General features: G+C 44.9%; 1 protein-coding gene across 3 annotated transcripts in view; it reads right to left on the bottom strand.

Annotated features, from left to right (window-relative positions):
• The window catches only part of CTNNA2 (catenin alpha 2), an 857198-nt gene extending 844523 nt beyond the window's left edge, over positions 1-12675 (bottom strand). For all 3 annotated transcript variants that reach the window (XM_084855355.1, XM_084855357.1, XM_084855356.1), the window contains exon 1: positions 12478-12675. The gene's annotated coding sequence lies outside the window, so the exon portion shown is untranslated. The remainder of the gene's footprint in view (positions 1-12477) is intronic.
• Between the last annotated feature and the right edge of the window lie 2054 nt (positions 12676-14729).

Genomic DNA, 14729 nt, shown 5'->3' with positions numbered 1-14729 from the left:
TTATCTATGTTGATTTAAAAAGTGGAGTCCAACATTGCATTAGAAGAGTGAATATCCCAACAGCAAATAAAATCATTCCCAGAGTCAATCAAGCATCAAGCTAATCTCGTTTGCCTCAAATTATTCAAGGAAGGAAAAAAACTGAAAGTAATTTTCATGCTTCTCCTCAATAGGTTTTATTACAGTCATACTTGATAGCATGATGCCTCTCGAAAGAGCACAGTTGTTACCTACTGTAGCTCAACTAATTCTTTCTGGATTCAACTCACCAATCCACTGTTAATAGAGCTCTTGGAATAGTTTCTTCCATGATTTACCACTTACTAATTCTGGGTCTCTTTGCAGACATACTTGATACATACAATTGCCTGTTGAAAGGCTGACAAAACTGGCTAATACTTAACTATAGTCAATAATTTTCATTGTATTAATATTAGCCTGTCTGGAATATTAGATAACATTTGATATATTAGGGATTGTAATGTACATTTTTACATAGACTTCATGAAAGTGTTGACAATTGGCCCCGTTGTGAAGAATATTGTTACTCCTCCACTTCTAAGTGAGAAGTTCCAGGGCCAGGACTACAGGGATTACCAATGCAATCCCATTCACATCTACTCAGAACTAAATTCTGTTGAATTAGATGAGTTTTATTCCCAGGTAAGTGTGTATAAGATTGCAGCCTAAATTGCCTTTGGAAAACAATATGTTTCCATGCCCTGGCCAGGAGCCAGAAGTGGTTGGAGAACTACAACTCCCATGTAGCTCTGCGCCACGCAGGTGCACAGGGAGAAAAACACGAAGGCAGGGATGGAGGGACAGCCTTGGGCTTTGCGAGTCGAGCCAGCTCTCAGAGCAGTCATATTGGTGGCAGGGATGGTGATGGAGGTGGTGCCAAATGCTCTGAGGCGGTGGCAGAGGAGGAAAAGTAGTGGCCCTAGGAAAAACCAGGTTTTAAAATGATGGAAGAAAAGGGATGGAGGTGGGCTTAAGTCCTGAGGGGAAGAAGCAAATGTCTTTCAGCGGTGACAGGTGTGAGGAAGTGAGAGCCAAAAGTCCTCAGAAGGAAAGTAACTCCATACAGCTTCTGGAGGACTGATACAGTGGGAGTCAAGGAACAGTATGTTTCTCCCTCAGACTGCTAGCGCCCATGGCGACATGGGCTTTACACTAGTATTATTATATTTTCTTTATTTACAGGTTTAGAAGCAGAACATAAGTGGCCCCCACTCTGTGGAACTCCCTCCCTAGGGAACTCCGCCATGCCCCCTCTTTAATGAGCTTCCACCGTGCATTAAAAACGTGGTTGTTCAGGCAGGCATTTGGGGTGGGTTAGGGTATTTTAGAAAATGTTTTTATTGTAGAATTTCATTGTTTTAAACTGTTTTATTATATGCTTTGTACATCGCCCAGAATGGCTGGGTGACCTGCCAGATGGGCGATTAATAAATAAATAAATAAAATAAATAAATAAAATAAGTGCGGGCACACAGACACTCCCACAAGGCAACAAAGCTGCAGTCCCACATCAGACCTCCCCCAAAAGAAATACCCTGCACTTCATGATGGAGTTTAATCTTCAGCCAATTCACACCTCTCTGTCCCTTTCACCTGCCCCCAAATTCAAAATTCCCAAAATGGCTGTTTCACACTCTCCACATACCTCAGACTACACCCAGCACATACATAAAACACATAGACCTATCTATCTATCTATCTATCTATCTATTTATTACATTTCTAATCTGCCAGTAACTAATGTTCTCTAGATGGACCATGCATCAGCCCCATGGTCATCATGAAGTTCAAAACTACCTTGATAAAAGGGACTCAGCCAGAGGAGAGGGACAAAAATGGTGAAGAACCTGGGCACAAAATCCTATGAGGAAAGGTTGAAGGAATTGGATATGTTTAGCCTACAGAAGATTATTAAGAGGTGATAGAATAGTCATCTTCAAATATTTGAAGGGCTGTCACATAGATGATGGAGAAAATTTGTTTTCTGTTGCTCCAGATGGGGGACCCAAAGCAATGAGTTCAAATTATAACAAAGGGATTTCAGCTAAACATTGGGAAGAACGTCTTGACTGTACACAGTGTTTGAGAGTGGAATAGAGCACCTCAGATTGTGCTGGGCTCTTCTACATTAAGGGCGCAATCCTATTCAGATAGGCGGCCGTCTCCGAACTCAGAGGTGACTGCCTATCCAATGCAGGGCAGGAGAAGCACAGAGGGATCATTCCCTGCTGATTGTGGCTGTCTAGCCATGGGAAGGCTGAGCGGGGGAGGAGGCTGCTGTACAACACATTGGATGTGTCGTACAGGCATTTCCACCCTCCCTGCCCCAGAACGCCTCCCAGAATGCCCCTTTTTGGCAGCTCCACACTCCTCTTGTGAGCGCAGTGGACAGGGCTGTTCTGCGCTGCCTCGGAGGCAGCACGGAAGTGGGGGGAAGTTGGTTCTCTGGGTTTTCCTGGTCGGTTCCAGGAAAACCAGGTATCCTAAGGCCGTCTAGCCACTGTCTAGCAGCCATAGGATTGCTCCCTAAGAGGTAAGATGGACGCCTATCATGGATGCTGTAGCAGTGCAATTCCTGCATCAGCAGAGGGTTGGACAAGATGACCTTTGAGGTGCCTTCCAACTCCAAGCCTTCCCCTGCCAACTCAGAAAGAGAGTCTGTAAGGCACTCATGTGGGCAGTACACTAACATCATCCCTATATACCCAATCACATGTACAAACACTCAAAATTAGAGTTCTTCTAAAAAGGAAATCTGGAAGGGATGATGGAAATCCAAAGAACCACATCTACTCTCTCCCCTGCTCACTGAGTATATGCTTAATAAACTTAATCCAGGCAAGACAGAGGTACTGTAAGTTGGAAACCAGCTACTTCCGATGGAGGTTTACAACTGGTCTTAGATGGGGTTGCACTCTTCCTGAAAGACCAACTGCACAGTCTGGGAGTCCTCCTGGACTCTGAGCTAACTGGGGAAGCCCAGGTGGCTGTGGTCTCCAGGGCCCCATTTACATGAGCCATTTATTCCAGGGCTGCTGCAATACAAGGTCCTTCGGAATATATGACGCAGTCGCCACTTTGCAGCCAAACCATGGTTTTCACCTGGAAAATGCAGATTTGCAAAGAGGGGTTTTGCTGTGAAGTTTTTGATTTGCTGTGGGTTTCCTGCAGTTGTGACCTGTTTGTCCCTTCCCCGAACTGACTTCAAATTTTGTGGTGGGCGTGTGGTAGGCATGCCTAGTGCTTGTATCACTCTGTGACACCCCTTCACTCCTCCCCATTCCTTCACGGCTGTGCAGTTACAGAGGCATGGAGAAGCATGCTCATTTCTTCAACCACACCTTCACAGCTTCGTATCTTCACAATGGCTGCTTTGGTGTCAGTGGCCAAGGGCTGGGGGGGGGGGTGTCGGTGGAGCAGAAGGTCCAGGACCAACTTTGCTCCAGCCACCATTTCAGAATGATGGGTAGGCACGTACCTCTCGTGGGCCCAAGCCTTGGCATGTGTGAACCATCATGAGAGTCTTGGGCCGGAGAACTGCCAAACAGTTGGCCTAGTAACAAAGGAACAGACCACCCACATTTTACCTAATGAGGAACAGACAGACACAAAAGAACCCCTAAAATACAAAACAGTCACTAACACCTGAACTGTCCCACCCCCACCCCTACGTGCCTGCACAGCTTCGCATTTAAATATAACGGTAAAAAAAAGAAGAGCAGCACAACTGCTGTTTACTTTGCTTCAACAGCTATGTGTCAGGGCACAGCGGATTTTCCCATTGGAGAAGTCTGCAGTAAATCATGTGTGTACCGCAGCAGAAACTAATTCGCAGCTGCAATGTTGCGCAGTTATGACGGAGTGAAGTTTGAAAGCAGTGTCATGTAGATGGCCCCCAGGAGCGCTTTTTACCAGCTTAGGCTGGTACACCAACTGTGGCCCTATCTGGAGAGGACAGACCTTGCCTCAGTTATCCACACACTAGTCATGTCCAGGCTGGGGTTGCCTTTGAAGACAGTTCAGAAACTTCAGCTTGTGCAGAATGTGGCCACCCAAGTATTGGTGGAGGTGAGGCAGTTTGATCACATAACACCTATGCTGCACCAGCTGCACTGGTTACCAGTATGTTTCTGAGCCCAATTAAATGTGCTGTTTTTGACCTTTAAAGCCTTAAACAGTTTGAGACCAAGTTACTTGAAGGACTGCCTTCACCCATATCAGCCTGCCTGCACTTTAAGATCAGAAAGAGAGGCCCTTCTCATTGGCCCACCCATGACAGCAGTCAGGTGGGTGATCACACGTGAGAGGGCCTTCTCTGCAGTGGCCCCATACCTTTGGAACAAGCTGCCATCAGAGGTCCACCATGGTCTGTCACTGCAGACTTTTAAGAAGGCTCAACTTCTTTCCCCCTCAACTCCTTCTCTATCCCTGCTGTCTTCCTTCATTCACCACTCCTTTTGCTCCCCTGCCTGAGCACTCCACCCTTCTGCTTCTCCAAACCTCCGTCCTTTGTCGCAGCATCCTCTTTGTACCTCCCTCCCAGTCACTCTGGTCACTTGCTCCCCTCTCTTTTGCCTAAGTCACCTTTCAAACATCCACCATTTTTAGTGGCCCCTGCTCTTTGCAGCCTTATTCCAGTGGCATGATTGTTTGCCAGCTTCTGGGCTGCGTGACAGGTTCCCTGTACAGGTTGGCTATTCTGCCTGCAGCTGCTGAGGCCTATCACCAGCTTTTGCTGTGCATAACTGATGTGGGACCTCAGGTAGGTGACACTTTTCAATGAGTTCTCTTTTTGCTCTCTACAGGGAAAACTGGTGAATAAAATAGCAACATTCTATTGATGCTATTATTTTATTCCTAGAGAAGCATCAATTTGTCTGAAGTTGAGATACATAGTGCATGCAACTTCACTAATAAAAACATCCTCATTTTTAAAAACAAAAGGAATTCTGAATGCCGCTTTGAGAAACAGTTACTATCACTGCCAAAAAATATTTAAGCAAGTCAGATAATTGTTAACTCCATCAATAAAACTGAAAGCACTGGAGTCTACTTACACTTAAGTCAAGAATCAACCATGTTTTTTGTTTTTTGCTGTTTGTTATCCTTTATAAACACTGAACACTGTGGTACAGAAGTCCAGTTCCTTGGTTTCCATATACTGCATATTGTATCCAATTTGAAAACAGTGAAAATGCCTTTCTATTTGACATCAATAAAACCTCATCCAGAATATTTAGTTTAGTCCTGAGCACCACAATTCAAGGAGGATAAGAATTCAGAGAGCTATGAGGATGAAAACCAGTTTAGATGGCAAAGTCACATGAGAAAATCCAAAGGAACTTAATCTAAGGGGATGATGACTGGGGCAAAGGAGTATGTGTAAACAATGTCAACTAACAGGAATATTAGAGAGAGAAAAGAACAACTGTTCTTACAACAAATCCTAAGAACATTTCAGCAATAGCTGTGTAAAAGTGCTATGGAATTTCATTCCTTGGGGCAGCAAAATTCCAAAAAGGGACAGATATCAGAATGGATGCTTTAGAGAAGTGTGACTTTCCCAAGGGAGTCCTTCAGTAGGGCATAAAGAGATTCAGTAAAACTGTTTTCTGCAACATTGTTTAACTCCCTCGTCTCCATAAGATCAAATCATGGTCTTCTTTACTGGATATTCAATGTCCTTTTTTTCAGTTGCAAATGAGATACATGTTCAACAAAGTTGAGAGCAAGAATGTATTTTGAAAGTTACAATAAATTTCTAGAACAGCACAGGTTTTCCGATCTCAACAAATCTATCAATTTGACCTTATAACTATCGTAATATGAAAAGTGCCTTATCAGAGGTTCGCAACTAAATAACCATCAACAGAGAACATAAATGTGTGTAAATTAAATAGACTGTATCACTTCACTGCTTGTAAAAATGGATAGTACTACTAGATATTTTATAGTAATGGCCAAAAGCAAAACCAAGTTCAATAAGAGGCCGCGTAAATTCCTGGCAAAATGCAGTATCATCTTTCAAAACATTCATCCTAGCGCTTAAGTAATCCATGAATACATGGACCGTAACACGATAGCAGAGACTGAAGTTCTGTGTTACTCCACAGTGTTAAAACTCATGAAACAACAATATCGATCTCATTCTAAACATCCTTTCTCATTTTGAAAAAGGATGATAAGACATATGGAACTATACATGTATACTTACACACATTCTATATATCTAGCATTAACTAATTCTGAAACTGCACATTCCTTTCACAATTGTACTTCCCCATCTGCCCACGACCCAAACTTTACATCATATATTCTCTGAAATCAAAGAGAGGAAGCACTTTTCAGTACTTCACCACCTATTTGCTAGCATAACTGGAAATTCCAAGAACGACAGTATAAGATGTTAGCTGTGATGCTTCAATGCTAAATATTTCTAACATCTGGAAGCAGTGGTTAATTTCAATGAAACTTCCTTTTAACTAAGTGTGCTGAAGAAAACAGGGTACATTATAAATAAACATACAGGTATTCTAGTAAGTAAATGCATTTATAACCAAGGTATTGGTTCTATGTTGCCTGTGTTGTACATTATGCTTTGAATACACATTTTCCAAGTAATATTTCTCTACTAGTTTAAGGTCACATGTGAATTTTCTGTGGGTTTATATAGAGTTCAGACAGAGAGCAGTCCTATTTCAGCATGTCAAGATGTTGATAAAAGTCCTCTTTGTCCTAAAGTACAATGGACTGAGAGGTTATTCTGACGCAGAAATTTCTTCTGGAAAGTAAGTGGACAATTGCCAAGGAAGTCCAACATAGTCACATCTGACTTCAAAAGAGGACGCTTCTCAAAATTAGGAGTATAGTAAAAAGGAACTTGAAAGGAAAAGTAAAGGGGGTCAAATCTCTCCAGAACTCTTGGACGATATTCAAAATTGAAATAAAAGACGCTCAGCTAGAATATTTATTGTCAGGAAAGGTACCATGAAGTCCAAGAGGACATTAATGTGGTTCATGAGTAAAATCAAGGATGGCATAAAAGGCAAGAAGTCTTCAGAAAATGGAAGTTTTGCCCAAATGAAGAGAACAAAAGGAACCAAACTTTGGCAAAATACATGCAAACAGACAATAAGGAATGCAAGAAAGAAAGAAAGAAAGAAAGAAAGAAAGAAAGAAAGAAAGAAAGAATTTGGGGAGCATTTTGCTATAAACAGTAAGATCAACTATTTTTAAGAAATCTTTAACTACATGAGAAGCAGAAAACCAGCTGGGGAGGCAGTTGGACCACTGGATGACAAGGGTGTATCAAAAGATGATAAGGAAATTGCAGAAAAGCTGAACAAGAACATAAGAAGAGCCCTGCTGGATCAGACCAAGGGTCCATCTAGTCCAGCATTCTGTTCTCACAGTGGCCAACCAGCTGCCCACGGAAATCCCACAAACAGGACATGAGTGCAGCAGCATCCATGTACTGAAGAGCAGATATCCATGCCTAAATTAATATTTTCAGTAAGGTAGTCTAAATAACTGAGGGACATAGTGGTGGCCAGAGATGAAATGGTAGAAATTACCACATTAAAAATTCACAAATCGCCAGGTCCAGATGGTATTCTTAAAGAACTCTAATGTGTCATTGTTGATCTTCTAGTAAAAATATGTAACTTATCCTAAGATTAGCTTTTGTACCCAAAGACTAGAAAGTGGCCATTGCAACACAATCTTTTAAAGGGGGATCCAGTGGGGACACAAGTAATTACAGATCAGTTAGCTTAACATCTGATCTGGGTAAATTGATGGAAACCATTATTAAAAAGATAAATGTGTCAAGTATCTAAAAGAAAAAGTCTTGATACAGAAGAATTGAAATAACTTCTGCAAAAGCAAGTCCTGTCTCTCTAACAGTTTAGAGTTCTTTGAGAATCTAAACAACCACGTGGATAAGAATGGTGCAGTAGACATGATGTGCTTCAGGGATACAGAACCTCTTTCATCCCAAGCGCCAAATTCCATTTGGAAGAAGCTTTCAGGCCTGAGATTCTGTACCCCTGGTGAACTTGGACTTTTAAAAAGCATCTGACAAAGTCCCTCATCAAAGGCACCTGAATTAACTTAGCATTCATGGGATAAGAGGAGCGGTCTTCATATGGACTGGTAACTAGTTAAAGAACAAGAAGCAGAGACTAGGAATAAATAGATTGTTCTCAAAATGGAGGGATGTAAGAACTATGTTCCGAACACTTTTAAAATTATTCACAAATTACCTGGACTTAGGGATGAGCAGTAAGGTGGCCAAGTTTGCAGATGACTCCAAATCATTTGGGATAGTAAAAACAAAAAGGATTGCAAAGAGCTCCAAATGGATCTCTCCAAACTGGGAGAATGGGCAACAAAATGGTAAATGCAATTCCACATACATAAATGTAACGTGATGCACACTAGGACATTTTTTTTTACTTCCCATATACACTGATGGGGTCTAAGCTGAATGACCAGGAAAGGAATCTTGGGGTAAATAAAAATGTTGACCAAGTATGTGATAGCTGTGAAAAAGGCAAATTCCATATTAGAGAGATAATTAGGAAAGGGATTAAAAATAAAATTTTCAATAAATATCGCAATGTCATTATACAAATTGATGGTGCAACCCCACTTGAAATAATATGTACAGTTCTATCCAGTTCACTTCAAAAAGGGATATGGTAGAGCTCCAAAGGTTGCAGAGAAGGGCACCCAAAATTACCAAGGGGCTGGAGCAACTGTCCAACAAGGAAAGGTCACAATTTGGGTGGAGGTGATGGACTTGACCTTGGGGGAGCTGGGAGTGGCGATGGCCAACAGGAAGCTCTGGCGTGGGCTGGTCCATGAAGTCACGAAGAGTTGGAAGCGACTGACCGAATAAACAACAACAATTTAGGAAAGGGTGAGAAAGGGTGGCATGATAGAAGTGTATAAAATGATGCATGGTGTGGGAAAAGTGGATGGAGTATCTCATAATACTAGAATCTGGGGTCTTCCACTGAAGCTGAATGGTGGGAGATTCAGGACAGACAAAAGGAAGTGCTTCTTAACATAGCACTTAATTAAACTATGGAATCTGGTACTATGAGATGTGGTGATGGCCACCAATTTGTATGGCTTCTAAATGGGAGTAGAGAAATTCACGATAGATGAGGCTATCAATGGCTAGTAGCCATTATGGTTATATAACACCTCTGGGATCAGGTGCACCATGCTCTGAATACTGGGGAACAACAGCAGGAAAGGGCAATTACCCTCATGTACTTCTTATGGGCTTCTCATAAGGATATGGTTGGCCAGTATGGGAAAGAGGCTACTGGACTACATACACAGGCCTTTGGTCTGATTCAGTAGGACTCTTATGTTCTTCCAAACCCACATATCCACGTCAGAGATTGTTTAACAAATTTCTTAAATGACTCAACTGCTCAGTGGCCCTTTGACACACTACTGATGTCATATTTCACATTTTACAATAATCCCCCTCTATGAGGACACAGAAAATAAGGGCAACATTTCTGCCACAGAGATAAAATAACTGAAATGTGATTCACATGGACATCATAGAACCCATTAAATGCAGATGACAGGTCCTAGTCCTTCACACACTCACATGCCTAGACGTTTTATTGACGTGAACATGTCAGCAAGTTTAACATTAAGGCTTTAATTTGTACAGTACAGGATACCTTTACTATCAGTTACTAACCATGCTTTACAAAAGACAAAATCTCTGAAAAGAGTTCTTATATTCTTGATTTGTTTATATATCCATTTTGTAGACATCAGAACATTAGACATACCATTTGAAATTAAATAATTAAGGGTGCAATCCTATGCTTGTTTAGACAGAGAAAAGACCTACAACTTCCAGCATTCCCCAGCCAGCAAAGCTATAGGATATGCTGTTTTCCAGGAACCGACCTCAGAGCCCACGCTCCAAGGTCGGTTCCCAGAGAACGAACCTCCTCCAACTTCTGTGGCAGCGCAGAATAGCCCCGTCCTCCACGATCACAAGAGGAGCACAGAGCAGCCAGAAAGGGGCGTGGCTAGGGGCGTTCTGGGGCGCGGAGATCGTAACTTCCTGTATGACACATCCTGTGTGTTGTACAGTAGCCTCCTTCCCCGCTCCATCCTCCCGCGGCTAGACTAGTTTAGCTGAAAAGGCAGGGCAAGAGAAGCGCACAGGACAGGGCCCTCCCCGCCGTGCTTCTCTTGCCCTGCTTTGGATAGGCGGTCACCTCTGATTTCAGAGGCGGCCATCTATCTAGATAGGATTGCTCCCTCCGGGTGCAATCCTATGCATGTTTAGACAGAAAAAAGTCCTGAAACTCCCAGCATGCCCCAGCCAGTAATGCTAGCTGGGGCATGATGGGAGTTGTAGGACATTTTTCCTGTCTAAACATGCACAGGATTGTACCTTAAAGAGGCAATAGTTATGTCTATATGCTCATTTATTTTGTTTTTAATTATTATACTGTTTATGGATTTTTGTTTTATCAGTGATTAAATGTCATTACTGTGCCTTTCCAGTTAAGCAAATGAACATTTGATTGATTGAATTACTATTAAAAAAAACCCAGGCATAACTACTACATTTCTGTTTATACAGCCTCTTCAGAATACACAACTAAGAACACTGCCAATAATTCTGATAAGTTAACAGCCTACCATCTCTAAGGACATACGTGGCAGCAATAATGCACAAACCCTTGCACTGCTGATTATTGTATTTTGTAAATGTCAAAGTCCCAGAGCACATGCTCAGGTTGACAAAGTACAAACTAAAGTTCTTAATTCAATGGGCAAATGCACAAAAAGGAAAATTACTGGGAATATATTACCTATCAACACAGTCGAAAGTGTCACAGTACTCCTGACAATATATTCAATATAGGAAGGGAAAAAGAAGCAACCCCATAAAATATATTAGAAAATATATAAACAAGAGCTAAAAGGTGATCTGTGAGTCCAATATCCTCTCAGCAGCCTTCTCCAACTGTGAGGTGTCATCAGTACATCCAGCCTTCAGAGAATAACCTTAGAGATATCTGTCTGTCTGTCTGTCTGTCTTAATCAAGCACCTCTTTTCCATTCACTTTTTGACATGGTCAGTGGTCACTTTGCTCAGAAGCCAACCAAACCTCAACATGCAATGTCTAAATCTGTTCAGAGAATACTTAGCTAAACTTTGTTCATGCAGCATACTATCAATCACTTCCCATTCCAAAACTTGCATAACTTTCTCCCCATTGATTAGATTGAGAAGATATACCCAAAATATTTAGGGAAAAGAAGACTGTCTTATATTAACTACAAATGTAAATAATTCCCCTCAACCCCAAGGAAATGTCTTGATGGGACGGCTGGATCCCAAATCAAATATTAAGCAGGTGGTTTGAAGTTGGTCAAAAATGGGAAATGACCTAAAGGGAAGACGAGGCATTTAAAAAGCTAGCTTTGTCAGGCTCCTCTTCAACCACAGGCTCTCCATCCCCTTTTCCTGGTGGCTTCTTACTGAGACCATCAGAAGCAGGAAGAGACTGTAATTTAAAGACAGCCAAATGATGAGTTTTAAATACACAGACACACAAACCGCTGCCTCAGAAAGCACTCTTGCTAAATAACGGGCCCATTAAACAAAAGGGAGCAAAGATCTCCTTTATATAAATTGTAGGAAACAGATTTCACACACACACAACCAAAACCTCTCTGATCCTTTTGCCTCTCCCGTTTGCACAACAACAACAACCTCACAACCACGCACACAATGCAGAAAAATGACCACTTATTAAGGTCTAGCCGGTGGGGGTGGGGTGGGGTGGACGGGTTTCTCGGATTCTCTGTCTGATTCCCTCCCTGTGCCTATTCGCACGCGTGTGCGAGAGAGAAAGGAAAGCAGAAAAGAGGGGAAGACGCACATTGTGTATGTGGGGGGGTTTCTCCCTTCAAGGCAGAAATTTAAAATCCTGTAATAGATGTGCATATCTTGGGGAGGGGAGACCGGCCGGGGGGGTGGGGGGAGAGACGGAAGAGTCCTGGTTGGGGGAGACGAGGAAGCCCGTGAACACAAAGGAGAGAGAAGGGAGGATGGAGGGAGGAGAGGGAGGGAGAGGTGGAAAGGTGAGGACAGAAGGAAGAAGGGGGGAGAGGTGACAGATGGAGGAGAAGGGTGGAAAGAGGTGAAAGGCTTCGGGTGGAGAGGAAGAAAGGAGCGGTAGGCAGATGAGAAGGAAGGATGGGACGAAGGGGAGGTTGGCGAGGAAGGAAGGAAGGAAGGAAGATGGATGGAAACGAGCTGAGGAAGGTGATGGAGAGAAGAAAGGAGAGGAGGCAGCCGGCGGAGAGACGGGTGGGTGGGCGGAAGGAGGGAGCGAGGGGGGAGGGAGGGGTGAAGGGGGAGGCAGCAGGAAGGGTGCTGTGCCCTGGCCTCACCTCAGCTCGGTGGGTGGGTGGGGGTGAGAGCCGCCGCCGCCGCCGCCGCCGCCTCACGTCCGGCTGTGGCAACGAAGGACCGGACGGGCTGGGCTGCCCCGCACAGCTCCCCTCACGCACACGGCCGGCCAGCCAGCGCGCCCAGCAGCAGCCGCGGCGGTGCCCGCCTCCCTCCCGCGTTCGCTCCGGCTCGGGCCCGCCTCCCGCTGCTCTCCTCCTCCTGCTGCTCGCGCTCTGGGGGAAGGAGGGAGCGCGCCTGCGCCGGAGATGGCGCCGGGCGACGCAGGTGCTGGCTGAGGAGAGCCCGGGTCGAGATCGAGAAAGGGCCCGCCGCCGACCTGAGCGGCCGAGGGAGAGGCCGGCGCGCGGGCAGAGGGAGACCGGCCCCGCCGGCGCCCGGTGCGCAGGTGCCGTGGCCGGGGCGGCGAAGGGAGCCGCGTTGCTAAGCGGCCGCCCGTCACAAAGAGGCGGGGAGGGGCGCGAGGCGAGGAGCGGCGGGGGCGCCTGCCTGTCGGCACGCGTCCTCCTCGCTCCGGGGTTGTGGGTGACACGCGTCGAGGCCGGGGCGCGGCTCCCACGTTCGCGCGCACATGCATTTCTAGGAGGGAAGGGCAAAGGCCAGACTGAAGGCTGGAGAGGGACAAGTGGCGAGCTGAGGCGAGGCGGCGGAGGCTGGCGGCTCCCATTTCGGTGGGGCTGGGAATCCATTCTGGAGTTCGGTCAGAACCAGCCAGAACTCCGAAGGAGCTATCCAAGGTGCTGACCCCCCCAAAAAAAAACCCCGGGTTCAGCACCTTGGATAGCTCATTTGAGTTCTGGCTGGTTCTGACTGAAAACCAGAGCAGCTACCAGCCTCTACTGTTCCCTCTTGTCCCTCCCCTCTGCCCTGCCTTTCCATTCATTCCTCCCTCCTTCCCTATCTTCTCCCTTCCACCTTCCTTCTTTCCATTCTTGCTTCCATCCTCTCTTCCCCCAGCTGAGACTACTCATGGCCTTCAGCTCATCCTCTTCTTATCTTTCAGGCTGTACGCCTCTCCTCACTCACCTAGCCGGAAGTTCCGCCTTAGGAGTGGACATGGGCCGCAGTACGCAGCCGAGTTTTCTTTCATCTTCCACAGCTCCTTCCATCCCCTTGATCCTTCTATGCATCACCCCCTTTCTCTCCTTCCATAGATAGATCTAGGAGGGTTTGAGGTCACACTTCAGTCAGCCATTGTGAGGTCAGGAGCACGCACACACTTCATAATTTCTGACATCACCTGACCTCCATCTTGACAAGTATACCTGATGCATAAGTGATGGGTGAGGACAAATGCAGACAGTCATGCTGAAAGAACAGTTTGAACACACTTTTGCTGTATTCTCAACCATTTGCTTCAGGGCAAAGAATATGTGTTCAGACTACTATTGTTGTTGTTGTTGTTGTTGTTATTTATTGCATTTCTATACCACCCCATCGCCAAAGCTATGTGGTCCTCCTGCTGTTCTTGGACTGCATCTCCCATCAGCCCTAGCCAGTGTAGTCAACAGTGAGGGAGGATAGGAGTTGCAGTCTAACAACATCTGGAGGGCCACAATTTGACCAACCTTGCTTTGGAATGTATGTGTGTTTCCATCCTAAAATAAATATCTCTGTGGAAAGGTACATAGCTCAATGGCACTTCCTTGGTGTTCCTCCTACCCTGGCGGGTACCATTTTTGCCATGGTGTTGTGTCATTCCAAGGGGTGCTCTGAGAAAAGAAATGGCCCACCAGTATTGACCACCATTTATTTTCCCCTGATAATCATTCTGGGGAAACAAAAATGGCAACTGCCTGTCATGGAGGACTGTCAGTTAGTTTTGCCCCCCTGAAATTTGCACTCTCTTGCCACTGAAATGTGAAGAAAGGGAGGTAGTTTTGCCCCTTTTTACCCTCCCCCCCATGTAACCTTAAGATGAGCACTAGTTTGAGGGCATGTATAAGTGGTTGTGAGATAAGAAGGATTCCTCCTTACTTCATAATTATGTGATGTGTTGGGTGTAGTGGATAAAGTGTTGGACTTGGGCAGGTGAGAGAGCCATTCTTATCCACAGAGCTTGCTAGATGAGCAGGGGTCAGCCAGACTCTCTCAGTTTAACTTGTTGTTGTTGTTGTTGTTGTTGTTCAGTCGTTCAGTCATGTCCAACTCTTCGTGACCCATGGACCATAGCACACCAGGCCTTCCTGTCCTGCGCTCTCTCCCGGAGTGTGCTCAAGTCCATATTCATTGC

This window comes from Heloderma suspectum, chromosome 5 (genome assembly GCF_057233095.1).
Source record: "Heloderma suspectum isolate Gila_16-S chromosome 5, 16-S_ref, whole genome shotgun sequence".
Taxonomy (NCBI): domain Eukaryota; kingdom Metazoa; phylum Chordata; class Lepidosauria; order Squamata; family Helodermatidae; genus Heloderma; species Heloderma suspectum.
This window is presented reverse-complemented; position numbering and strand designations above follow the sequence as displayed.